This window comes from Dioscorea cayenensis, chromosome 10 (assembly GCF_009730915.1).
Source record: "Dioscorea cayenensis subsp. rotundata cultivar TDr96_F1 chromosome 10, TDr96_F1_v2_PseudoChromosome.rev07_lg8_w22 25.fasta, whole genome shotgun sequence".
Taxonomy (NCBI): Eukaryota; Viridiplantae; Streptophyta; class Magnoliopsida; order Dioscoreales; family Dioscoreaceae; genus Dioscorea; species Dioscorea cayenensis.
Window position 1 is genome coordinate 6,186,037 of NC_052480.1, and position 10,969 is coordinate 6,197,005.

Consider the following 10,969-nt stretch of genomic DNA (forward strand, 5'->3'; position numbering starts at 1 on the left):
TTCAGCAAGTCGTCTTCTAGTTCTTTATCAAGTTAATAAACTTTCTTTGTTGTGAACTTAGAATTTCCGTCTTATGTTTAATGTCAATTTGGGCATTGTGTCTCTATGTTGTTTTTGAAAGTTAATGTCTTTGTTAAAGGTTGTTTTATCTAGTGTGAGACAGGTTTTGAGGCCTTGCGTGCCTACTTGGTCACGACCTTGTAGGTATGCGGCCGTTTGTCAATGCTCCAGATTCGGGGCATGACAAATCTAAGTTATACCTTGTTTGGATTAAAGGTAAAGTAAATGGAGATTATCAAACCTTCTAGTGTTTGGATTGAAGGTTGTAGAAGATAAGGTTTATATTAATATTACTAAAATGCCTCCTAAGTTATAAATAATATTTTATGCTAATTTTACACCTATAATATTATTTTCGTAAATTAAATATTTTTATTTGATAATTTATAATAATTTATTTATTTTTTTCAAAAAAAATATTCAAATTCAAAACCAAAACCTAAATTTTTCTATAGGGCATGGATGTAATTATCTAAATTCAGTTAAGTATTTTTGTTTTGAAAAATATTCAACTTTCCAAAACTCCCCGATTTGGAGGGTTGAAAAAGGGTTTAAATGGAGGTTTTTCAACCCTCCATTTAACCCCAAATATCTTACTTTTCATATAACCTTCAATCCAAACAAGGGTTGATCGTAGAGATATATATGTACATGAATTACTATATTTGTTTGTTAATTGGAAGGAACAATATAAGTTGACAACAAATTTGTCCATGTGATTGTTTCCGATGGAGAAATTGTTAAGATTTTCTTGTTAAGATTTTCTTATACAATCAAATTTAAATTTACTTTATAATAAATATAATCCATTAATCAGGACAGATAATATAAGTTTTTAGTTCAAAAAATATCAGCATTCAGAACAAATTACTAATAAATTGGTCCAATTTGAATCAAAACCTACCAGCATGCCTAGAAGATATTTCAGAAACCAAATGATCGTAAACAAAACAGTGAATAAATATTATGTTGTATATTGTTGTTATTTGATTTTTTTTTTTTCAATCATTAAAAATTTAAAACTCCTTATTTCTAACTCTTCTCTATATATATTTTCTTTACTATATTTATTTTGTGAAATAAAACTTTAATATTAAGTTTTGGTAGTTTTGGATGACTGAATTTTTTTTTTCAAGTAAAGCATATATTTTTGTAACCACACAAAAAAGTTAAGAATTATTATTAAAAGTTTTTATGCAATAAAATACAAAAATGAACAAACAACAAATTATAAAATTATGAAAAATATGCATCATGCAATCAATTCAGGCATGAACTTACATTGAGATGGCAAACAAAGACAGCTCTTGCCTTGTGAATAATAAAAACAAAGTCATGCTGTCCTCATCTTCAGGTGTCCTGAGTCTTTCCAATGCCTAGTTATACAATCAAAGGATATAAGTTAAAGTAAACTTTTTTTTTAATCATATAACTATAAAACTGTTAAACATTCAACGATGATTTTCCATGCATAATTCTTTTCATTACTACAAATGGGCTCACATTTATTATCTATTAATTATTGGGAATTTTTTTAAATATTTGAAATTTTTAAAACTTCAATGTTTTTATTTAATTTCTCTTCTCATTTGAAACTTGAAAGCTGCTTACATATCTCTATAAAGTAAAAGTGAGTAATTACTATATCTCTTTATAAAAATCATATATACTCATAAAACATTTTTAATAGTTTTTTATTAGTTTATATATATTTATAATTTTTTTTATACTAACCAACAAACATCTCCATTTAAAATTAAAGTCAGTAAAGAGGTCACTATAGATGTGGAACGGCAAGAGATCCGATACTAATTGGCCAAGCAACCATTAGTATATATATTTATAATTATAAATCAATTTAATTTAAAATAATATAAATAATAGAGTGATTTTTTTTTCTCTCATCCTATTTAATAAAGAGGAGAAGGTAAATGACACTTATATAAAATTTTTTAATTGATTTTTAGTAAAAAGCATATAATTAAATAAGAATAAATTATAATATATATAAATATATAAGTAAATATCATATTTTTTTCTAGACATATAAATAATTTCCTATTTTCCCAGGTATGGAAACAGAAAACCTATTATCTGAGATATCATTTATTAAAACAAACTCAAATTTTATCTCATTAAAATAGTATTTTTTTAATTCCAAATATCATTAAAAAAAACAATATGTACCAATAAAAAATTAAAATCATTAAATCAAAAGAAAAGCTGCTTTGTCCAAAAGGAGCTTTTGACAAATTGTTGCACAACCCAAAAGTACTTATAAATAATAAATATAATAATAAATTTAAAAAAAGTACTTTTGGACCAGTGAATAATTAAAATTAAAAAAAGGACAAGAAAAAAGTTATGTAAAAAAAATAAGATAAAAGAATATTATAAAAAGAGACAAGAGACATGTTGAAGCATGTGAATAATACACAGCCCTGAATGCACAGAGCACATTAAATAGATTCTCAAGGGGGATGATATGGAGCCCATTTTTCCCAAATTCACTGACAAAAAACTCTTTGTTCCAACTCACAGACATGACACATCCCTCCTCCTGCTCTCCCTCTATTCATTATTAATATTTATATTCTTCTTTCTGCTTCATTTTATTATCTATAATTTTTTCTTATAAAAATTACAAATAAAAGATTCCATTCTAACTTTCTAATTATAGTAACTAGAGATTACATGGCAAACAAGAAGAAAATTTAATAATTAAAAAATCAACAAATTAATAAAATAACATTTATATATATTTATCTTTTGATTTTTCAAAAGGCAAGATAAAAAAAGCCCAGCGTATCAAAAGCACCGCAATCCGCGTCAACAGATAAGGACGGCCTCGTTACCCGTTCCCACTTCCCACCAAAACTTCATATGATAATAATTATATAAATAAATAAATAAATAAAATAATCCTTCAAATTAGAAATAATAATAATAATATTATTATTAAAAATAAAAATTTATAATTTATTTCGTGACCTTCTCATGTCTCGTCTCTATTTTTTTTTTTCTTTTTAACAGAATACGTCGCCCCACAAAGAATGTTTCACATGACTTAAAATTTATTAACTTAGACCAGAGAGCCGTATCATATACATTTTCAGTAAATATTTCATGAACCCAAACGATTAAATTATTACCATTTTCTCATTTTTTTTTGGAGTAATTATATAGTCCAAAGACAACATTAATTAAAAAAAATAGAAGAATTTAAAATAAATTGATTAAGAAAATTAAAATTACAAATAATGTATATAATATATATACTAAGAAAATACAAAAATAATTTCTTCTTTTAAATCCCAAAAAAATAGAATCACATGTAAAAAAAAAAAAATGAACACCTTCTCTACTTCTCCGTCGTCGTCGTCGTCGTCGTCGTCGCCGGCGAGGGTTTCTTCTTGAAAACGATCTCCGTATCAAGGCCGAAACCATCAACCTCACGAACCCTAACAACCTCCATCCTCTTGAACAGCATCACAACCCCATCAATCCCGGAGAGATCGTTGGCCGAGTACTTGTCGCCCTTGTGCTTGATCGTCACATGGAGCACGCACACGCCGCCGGGCCGGAGCGTGCGCTCGATCTCGGCGGCGAATCGATCGGGGTAGAGCGCGTGGTCGAAAACATTTGAGAATTCGAAATCGAAGCAGTCGTCAGGGAAGGGCTGGGAATGGAAATCGCCGGCGACGACGAGGGAGGATTAGGGACGAGATCCATGCCGATGGTGGAGACGACGCCGATGGCGCGAAGGGCGGCGACCTCTTGGCCCATGCGAGCGCCGATGCAGAGAGCTTTGGAGGAGTTGGAGAGAAGCGATTGGGATTTGAGATCGGAGAAGAAGAGGGAGAAGACGCGGACCTTGCGATCCCAATCGCGGGTAGTCCAGACGCGGCGGAGGTGAGGGTTGAGGGTCTTGTTGAGCTGGTGCTTGATGTAGGCGTCGTAGGAGGTGTAGCCTGGCCGGATCTTGAGGGAGGGAGAACGCCGGCGAGGGTGGTGAGCTTTCCGGGGGTGCGGAGAATGAAGAGGAGGATGAGGAAGAGGGAGGAGAAGGAGGAGAGGTTTGATAAGGGGTTTCATTGGTTTGGAAGTCATAGGGGTAGGATGGGAATTTCAGGGGGTGAGCTCACCGCCGGTGGTCACCGCCCTGGACAGAGAGAGAGGAGGCAGGGAGGAAGACGGTTGGCAGTGGAGGAGAGATGGAATGATGATGGTGGTCATGGAAGTATATTTATTTATTTATTTATTTATTTATTTATATATATATATATATTTGGGGGTTTTTTGAAAAATTGAAAAATATGGGAGATAAATGGGTAATGAAATATTTGCTATGTTATATTAAGCTATTTTTTAATTTAGAAATAAATTAAAAAAAGGGTTTTTATTAATTTAGTTTTTAAGTTGTATTTTTGGGTATTAATTTATTGAGGTTTATGTTTGTTACAAATTAAATTAGATGTGTTTGTTGTTTGGTTTCATTTGTAAAATATTGAAATATTTATAATTATCTTTTGAATTATATAAATTTGTTGGGTCTATTTATTTTGATTTTTTTTTTAAACCTAACATGACAGCTATTGCAATAACAAATAAATAAATTTTGAGCCCATACAACGAAAGGACCCTAATGAGTATAGGCTGTATAGCTGTAGCTGTACAATCACAAAGCAAAATTCAATATTATTATTTCTTGGTTGGCAATGGACTATTTTACCATCGCTTTTGCATATTTAATTATATAACCCATTAATTTAAATATTAATATAATAATAAAGGGAAATGATAAGTAACAAGATTATATAATTTAAATAATTATAATTATAATAATAAATTTGAATTATTTAATATAACCATTTAATTCTAATAATTAAAGTGAATAATATCACTCACAATATTTTATAAATAAAAAACATTATTTATTATTAAATATAGTTAACTAATTTATACACAAATATAAATTATTTGCATTAGGAGCAATTTTATTCTATATCCTCTTTATATTTTTCTTATTTCCAATCTAAATCCTTCCCATTTTTCTCTTCATAATTTTTTACTTTTTAAATCCAAAATAAATATGAGAAATAAGATATGTCTAGTTATGATAGTTATATATTCTGAAAAAGTAAAATAAGATAATCTAATTTTTTCTTTGAAAATATTATGTCATGTGTCAATATTGGTAATGTACCCGGGTTCAATACATGGGTTAAAAATTTGAATACCTCTCTCATAAATAATTTAAATAATGATTTATTTATTTTATTAGAAAAAAAAACTGAATATTATGTTTCCAAAAAAACATAATGCATCTAATGAAAGCAAGAGATACGAGTTTTATTTACCAAGATTTAATTTTAAAGATAATGGTGGAAAATTAAATATTGAAAGTCAAATGTGATCCCACATGCAGTCACGTGACAGCGTGGGAATTTTTGGGATGCACTAGCCTAGTGGCTAGTGGTGTTTTTCTTGTCCTGCTCAATCTCTGCATAAAAAGCTTCCCAACGAAATTTATTTGTCGTTCTTCTTTTGGACGTCTTTTGTACTAATTCATTTTTTTCAAAAAAACACAGCCATAGCATTGTTATGTTTAAATTATATTAATTAGTCCCTACAACACTACAATGTTATAAACTTCCCTGAATTTTTTTTAATCTCTATTATTTAAGTAACTTTTTAATAATACTAAAATTCATCTCTCTTCTACTTTTTTTTTTTTTTAAGTATAAACAGGCCACATAAAAATACATGAGTATAAACATATGTCATAATATGAACTCTACGATATATGTTCTCTTCGTTTATGTGAGTTAGGATTTGAATCCCATCTTCTAAACAGGATTTTAAAAACATAGCCATAACATTGTTATATTTAAATCAAAAGATAAAATATTAATTAGTCCCCACAACATTACAACTTTCCTAAAAAATATATTTTCTTTTTAATCCTCATTATTTCCGTAATTTTCTAATAATACTAAAATTTATTTTTTTATTTTTTTTATAAATGTGAACAAACCACATATAAGAAACAATCACACAAAAAAAACTAAGCTCTACGACACTTGTGCATTTCATCTACGTGAGTTAGAATTTGATATGTCTTTTCAGTGAGATGAACTACTTATAATGTAAATAGACTAAATGGTCATTGACCTTATTTTATAATTGTGCACATGCTCTACTATGAGAACAAACTCGCCCCCTTTCTTTAGAACGTAGATATACAAAAGCAGAGGACGAGTTCACCCTCCCCAAATAGACAGTATTGCATAGGCACACCACTGATGATAATTTTACCATTCTTGTGTCTGCTAACAGGCTTAATGGTGGATATCTCTTCTTCATGCCTATGAATAAGCAAGGACGTGGGTTGTTTGATAATTTTGTAAGGCGTTGGAAGAATTACTTTTCTCTTAAATTAATTATGAATTATAAACAAATGTAGTAATGTATATTTATGTGATTTAAGATAAGAAAAAAAAAATAGTAGACCTAAGGTGTGAGAACATAGTAGAGGACGGAGCTGTGATTTTTTCTCAATTTTTTTTAAATCAGACCTGCAAATATTAAATCATCTAATAAAATAATCGTAAATATTGGTATTTTATAATTAAGAGGATATATATAATGCATAAAGCATGATTTACTTGTCGGTGATTTTAAAATTAACTGTTGGGTTTCAGCCTTAGGGCTAGCAGAAATAAGTTGGGCTCACCCATACAGAGAAAAAAAACTATGACAACCGTGGAAGTTTTGAAGGACAAAATGGAAAACTCATTTATGTGAAGTGTAATGTTAAACTGGGATGCTTACTATAGCTTGAAATGTGATGGAGTGATAAGGTAAGAACATTGAGTGAATATAAAGGTAAGAAACCAAGAAGAAGAGGAAAAAGAAAAGGGGGTTAAGGTTTGGACAATAAATCGGTGCTGGATTTTGCCCAGATTTTGGGTGATGAATCCTTGCAGATGCCTATCCTAATTTATGGGTTTGATCTTCTTTTAATCTCTTCTTGATGTCCATGTTATCCATCATAGAATTGATGAGGTGTATGTGTTGTTTGTGAACATCTTGTTGATGTGCATCTTACCTCATTGTTGTAATCCTCTAGTTATATCTAGAGAGAACACCCTCTTTGTATCCCATTGTTGATGTGGTGAAGCATTTCGAGTGGCTTTAAGGAGTCCAGTGATTTTTTCGGGTTTCTCATGTTAAACCGGTGTTTTGCATTGATCATTTGCATTTGTCGAGTTTTAGAACTTCGTATCTCATTGGAGATTACAAAGAGGGGTTGTTTTCATATTTGTAAGAGTTGTGTTGTTATTAGGAAGTCATCCCCCCACAAGAGGTCGCACAAGGTAGACAGAAAAATGTGTGGGTTATCGAGCGTCCGCACAAGGTCTGTAGAATAGTGTGCTGGCTACTACGCCCCACACAGTAATTTGCTACAATACTCTTTGTTGGCAAAATGCTGTGCGTGCAGTATTACCAGGAAATTCCGACATTAACAAATATGCATGCTTTTTTTTTTAAAGAATAGTTACATATCAACTCTTTTTTTAAAAATATACAATAAAATTTATAATCAACGTTTTGATATGAAATAAACGAGTAAATAGAAAGCTTAACGTGATTGTGTAACGGTACTATTATCATTAAATAATGATAATAGAAAAATCTATATTGAATTTATGAATATAAATCTCAAATATTTTGATTTTTTTTAATATATGCCGTCCATTCCAATAACTAACCCATTGAAACAAATAATATTTTCAGAAAAAGTATAAAAAAATCCTCCCCTTCTCTTATTATTCCATTTCATCTACATTTTATTTTTTTATTTTCTAAAAATTAAGCTTAATTTTAATATTTATAAAATTATTAAAAACTTATCAATCAAGTTAATATAAATACTTATATATATAGCTTAAGCAAATAATTTTAAATCAGAATAATTATATATGAAAAAGCACTATTAGAAAAAATTTATCCCCTTATAAACTCCAAGTATTTCGTCTCAGACTTATGTAGAAACGGATTGATCAAAAACTAAAAAATAATTAAATTTTTTTAAAATTCTCCATCACAGATTTTCTTTTCTTAAAATTTAAAGTAGGATTTAATTTGAATTAATGATTAAGACTAAGATTTATGCTGGCTTGCACGTTGTCCAAACATTATAGTCATGGCCATAATAATAACATTACCTACTAGAAAAATTTTACAAAAACACTGTTAAGAAAATTTTATCTTTTTATAAGTATCTCGTCTCCAAACCTACAAGGAACTGGTTGATCACAAATTAAAAGATAATTAAAAACTTTTAAAATTATCCATCACACATTTTTCCCTACTTAATATTTAAAATATGATTTAATTTGAATTAATGATTAAGACTTAGATTATTATGCTGGCTCGCACGTTGTCTAAACATTAATTATGGTCATGGTCATAATAATAACAAAGATGTGCTAACTTAGCTTTAGCTATTCCACAGCTGGTTTTGATGCCAATTGCTCACTTAACAACAAACCAACTACTTAGCTCTATACGCGTGCAATTATCGTCAGATTCTTTGTTTTTATATGAAAAATATAACACTTATTTGAACTTTATATTAAAACACTCTAATTAGAATTTTAATAAGGGCTTCTCATCTAGGTGTTTTCAGAGAGTAAATTAATTTTATGTTTGAATAAATTGTATAAAAACCCTTTTTTTATACATTTTAATATATATATATATATATAATATTTATGAAAATAATTAAACCTCTAAATGAGTGTTTGGCTGGTGATAAGAATATGGGGTTAAAATATTTTTTCAACTATTAAGTCGAGAAAAAATTCTATTTGATCTGAGTACAGTTTAACTTGATTTATTTATATTTATAATGTTAAATATTTTAAAATTAAAGCATTAATTTTCTTAATAATAAAACTATGTTTATTACTTATCACAAGTTGCTTGATTGAGATATAAAACTTTTGTTCCCAACCAAATATAGTATAACTGTATTTTCTCAGGGTTTGAAAGATATTTTGATTATGACCCATAGAAGATCCTAAGAAAAGTATTTATTTCTTATAAAATTGAGTATTTATTATTTTTATATTGTTTGGATTGAAAATGTTTGAGGTGTTTTAAGACAGGTAAAATTTTTTTAAATTTTGTAGAGACCTGCTATTAAAGGTTTTTCAATTCAAAATAACTTGCAAAGAAACTTTTTTGCCTTTGCCCTTGCACTTGCGCTTGCACGAAGGGATTCAAAAGCACATTTTTATCACAAAAAAATAAAAATAAAAAATTACAGGGGATTAAAAAAAAATTGCACCAAGATGATCCACCCACGCACCATAAATTACTCAAGAATAAATAAAGGGAAAATCACTGTTTATCCCTCGTGAATTTCAAATATTCCTAAACAGCCCCTCCAACTTTGGCAAACCCCGGACAACTGTTCCGTTATTGTTTAAGTTCTCTTTTACCCCCTACCGTTCACTTCAAATGGGTCCGTGTTATGAAATTTCATTTTTGCCCTTGAAAATAGTGGGAAAAAAACTGCCCAATCACATTATGTCCAACCTTTATATATACAATTTTGCATATTTTTTGCCTTTTTGTTTGTTTTTTGTCAAACAAAGTTTAGAAGGCTCATCACATCTTTTTTTTCTCCTCATTTGGTTAGTTCGATTTGAATTCTGCCGGTTTCCTGATAAGGTGAGAATTTCTTCGATTCGAGTGCTAATGTTCACGGCGCTGACTTCTTGGGGATCGGTGTTAGCTGAGATATGTGAGTGATGGGGTCTTGATATTCCCCTTATCAGGGTGAAGTTTATCACACCCGATGGATATAAAACGGTTTGTCCAATAGAAAACGAGGTTGACTTCTAGCGGATTTGTCACGTGTACTTCATCTTTTAATACACTGTACTTGATCTTGTTGTCGAGACAGACGATGTCCCATTGTCGAATCCTCCTGAAAATGAGTTTTTTTCGTTGTAAGATTCTTCTCTTTTATGTTTATGTAGTTGTATAAGTTCATTAGTGTTTAACTTTGGCAGTCTGTGTAAATATATTGCGTTTACATTTAAACTTTATTTTCTTCGTTTAATTTATTTGTCAGTATTTCAATATTTGAATTAACATTTAAATTTTGAGGTTATCATTTAAACACATTATGTCTCTGCTTAAAATATTCATCTTTTTCGTTTAAATTGCAGTGTTGGCAGGAATTCGGATTCGGCGAGCGCTTTTGGTCAACCCCATGGCGACCATGACGGTGTTGGATGCCTTCCTTCCTCGTCAGATCATTCTGAAGTGTTGTCGTTGGATATCGAACAACGTTTTGAAGGCATTGAACATTTCAGGGACGCACTTCGAAATTTTGCAATCAAACGGAATTTTTACTTCAAATTCATAAAGAACGAAAAACACCGAGTGACTGTGGAATGCGCTGCCATTGATTGTAAATGGCGCCTTTATGCATCAAAAGAATACAATAAAAATACTTTCAGAATCAAGACAATCAACCCATCACACCCTTGCGGTGGTGGAATATGATCGGCCTTACATCCGAAAGCGTCCAAAAAATGGGTAAGCCCACGAGTAATTCAGAAGCTCAAGGACCGGCCCTTATACAAAGACATCGACATTCAAAAGGACATGTTGCGGGAATATGGTGTTCACATTCCATACAAGCAGGCTTAGTTGGGAAAAGATCATGCCCGGGTGGTCCTCAACAGCAGCGACATCTCCAGCTACAATTTATTGCTTTAGTATATGGATACGTTGATTGAGACAAACCCCGGGAGCATTGCTATTGTGGAAAGAGACGGTAAGCGTTTTAAACGTGCATTCTTTCTTTTAGAGCGTATATTGTGGG

At 30.4% G+C, this 10,969-nt stretch overlaps 1 pseudogene; it reads right to left on the reverse strand.

Annotated features, from left to right (window-relative positions):
- Positions 1–3,395: 3,395 nt before the first annotated feature.
- Positions 3,396–4,170, reverse strand: LOC120270247 (annotated as a pseudogene).
- Between the last annotated feature and the right edge of the window lie 6,799 nt (positions 4,171–10,969).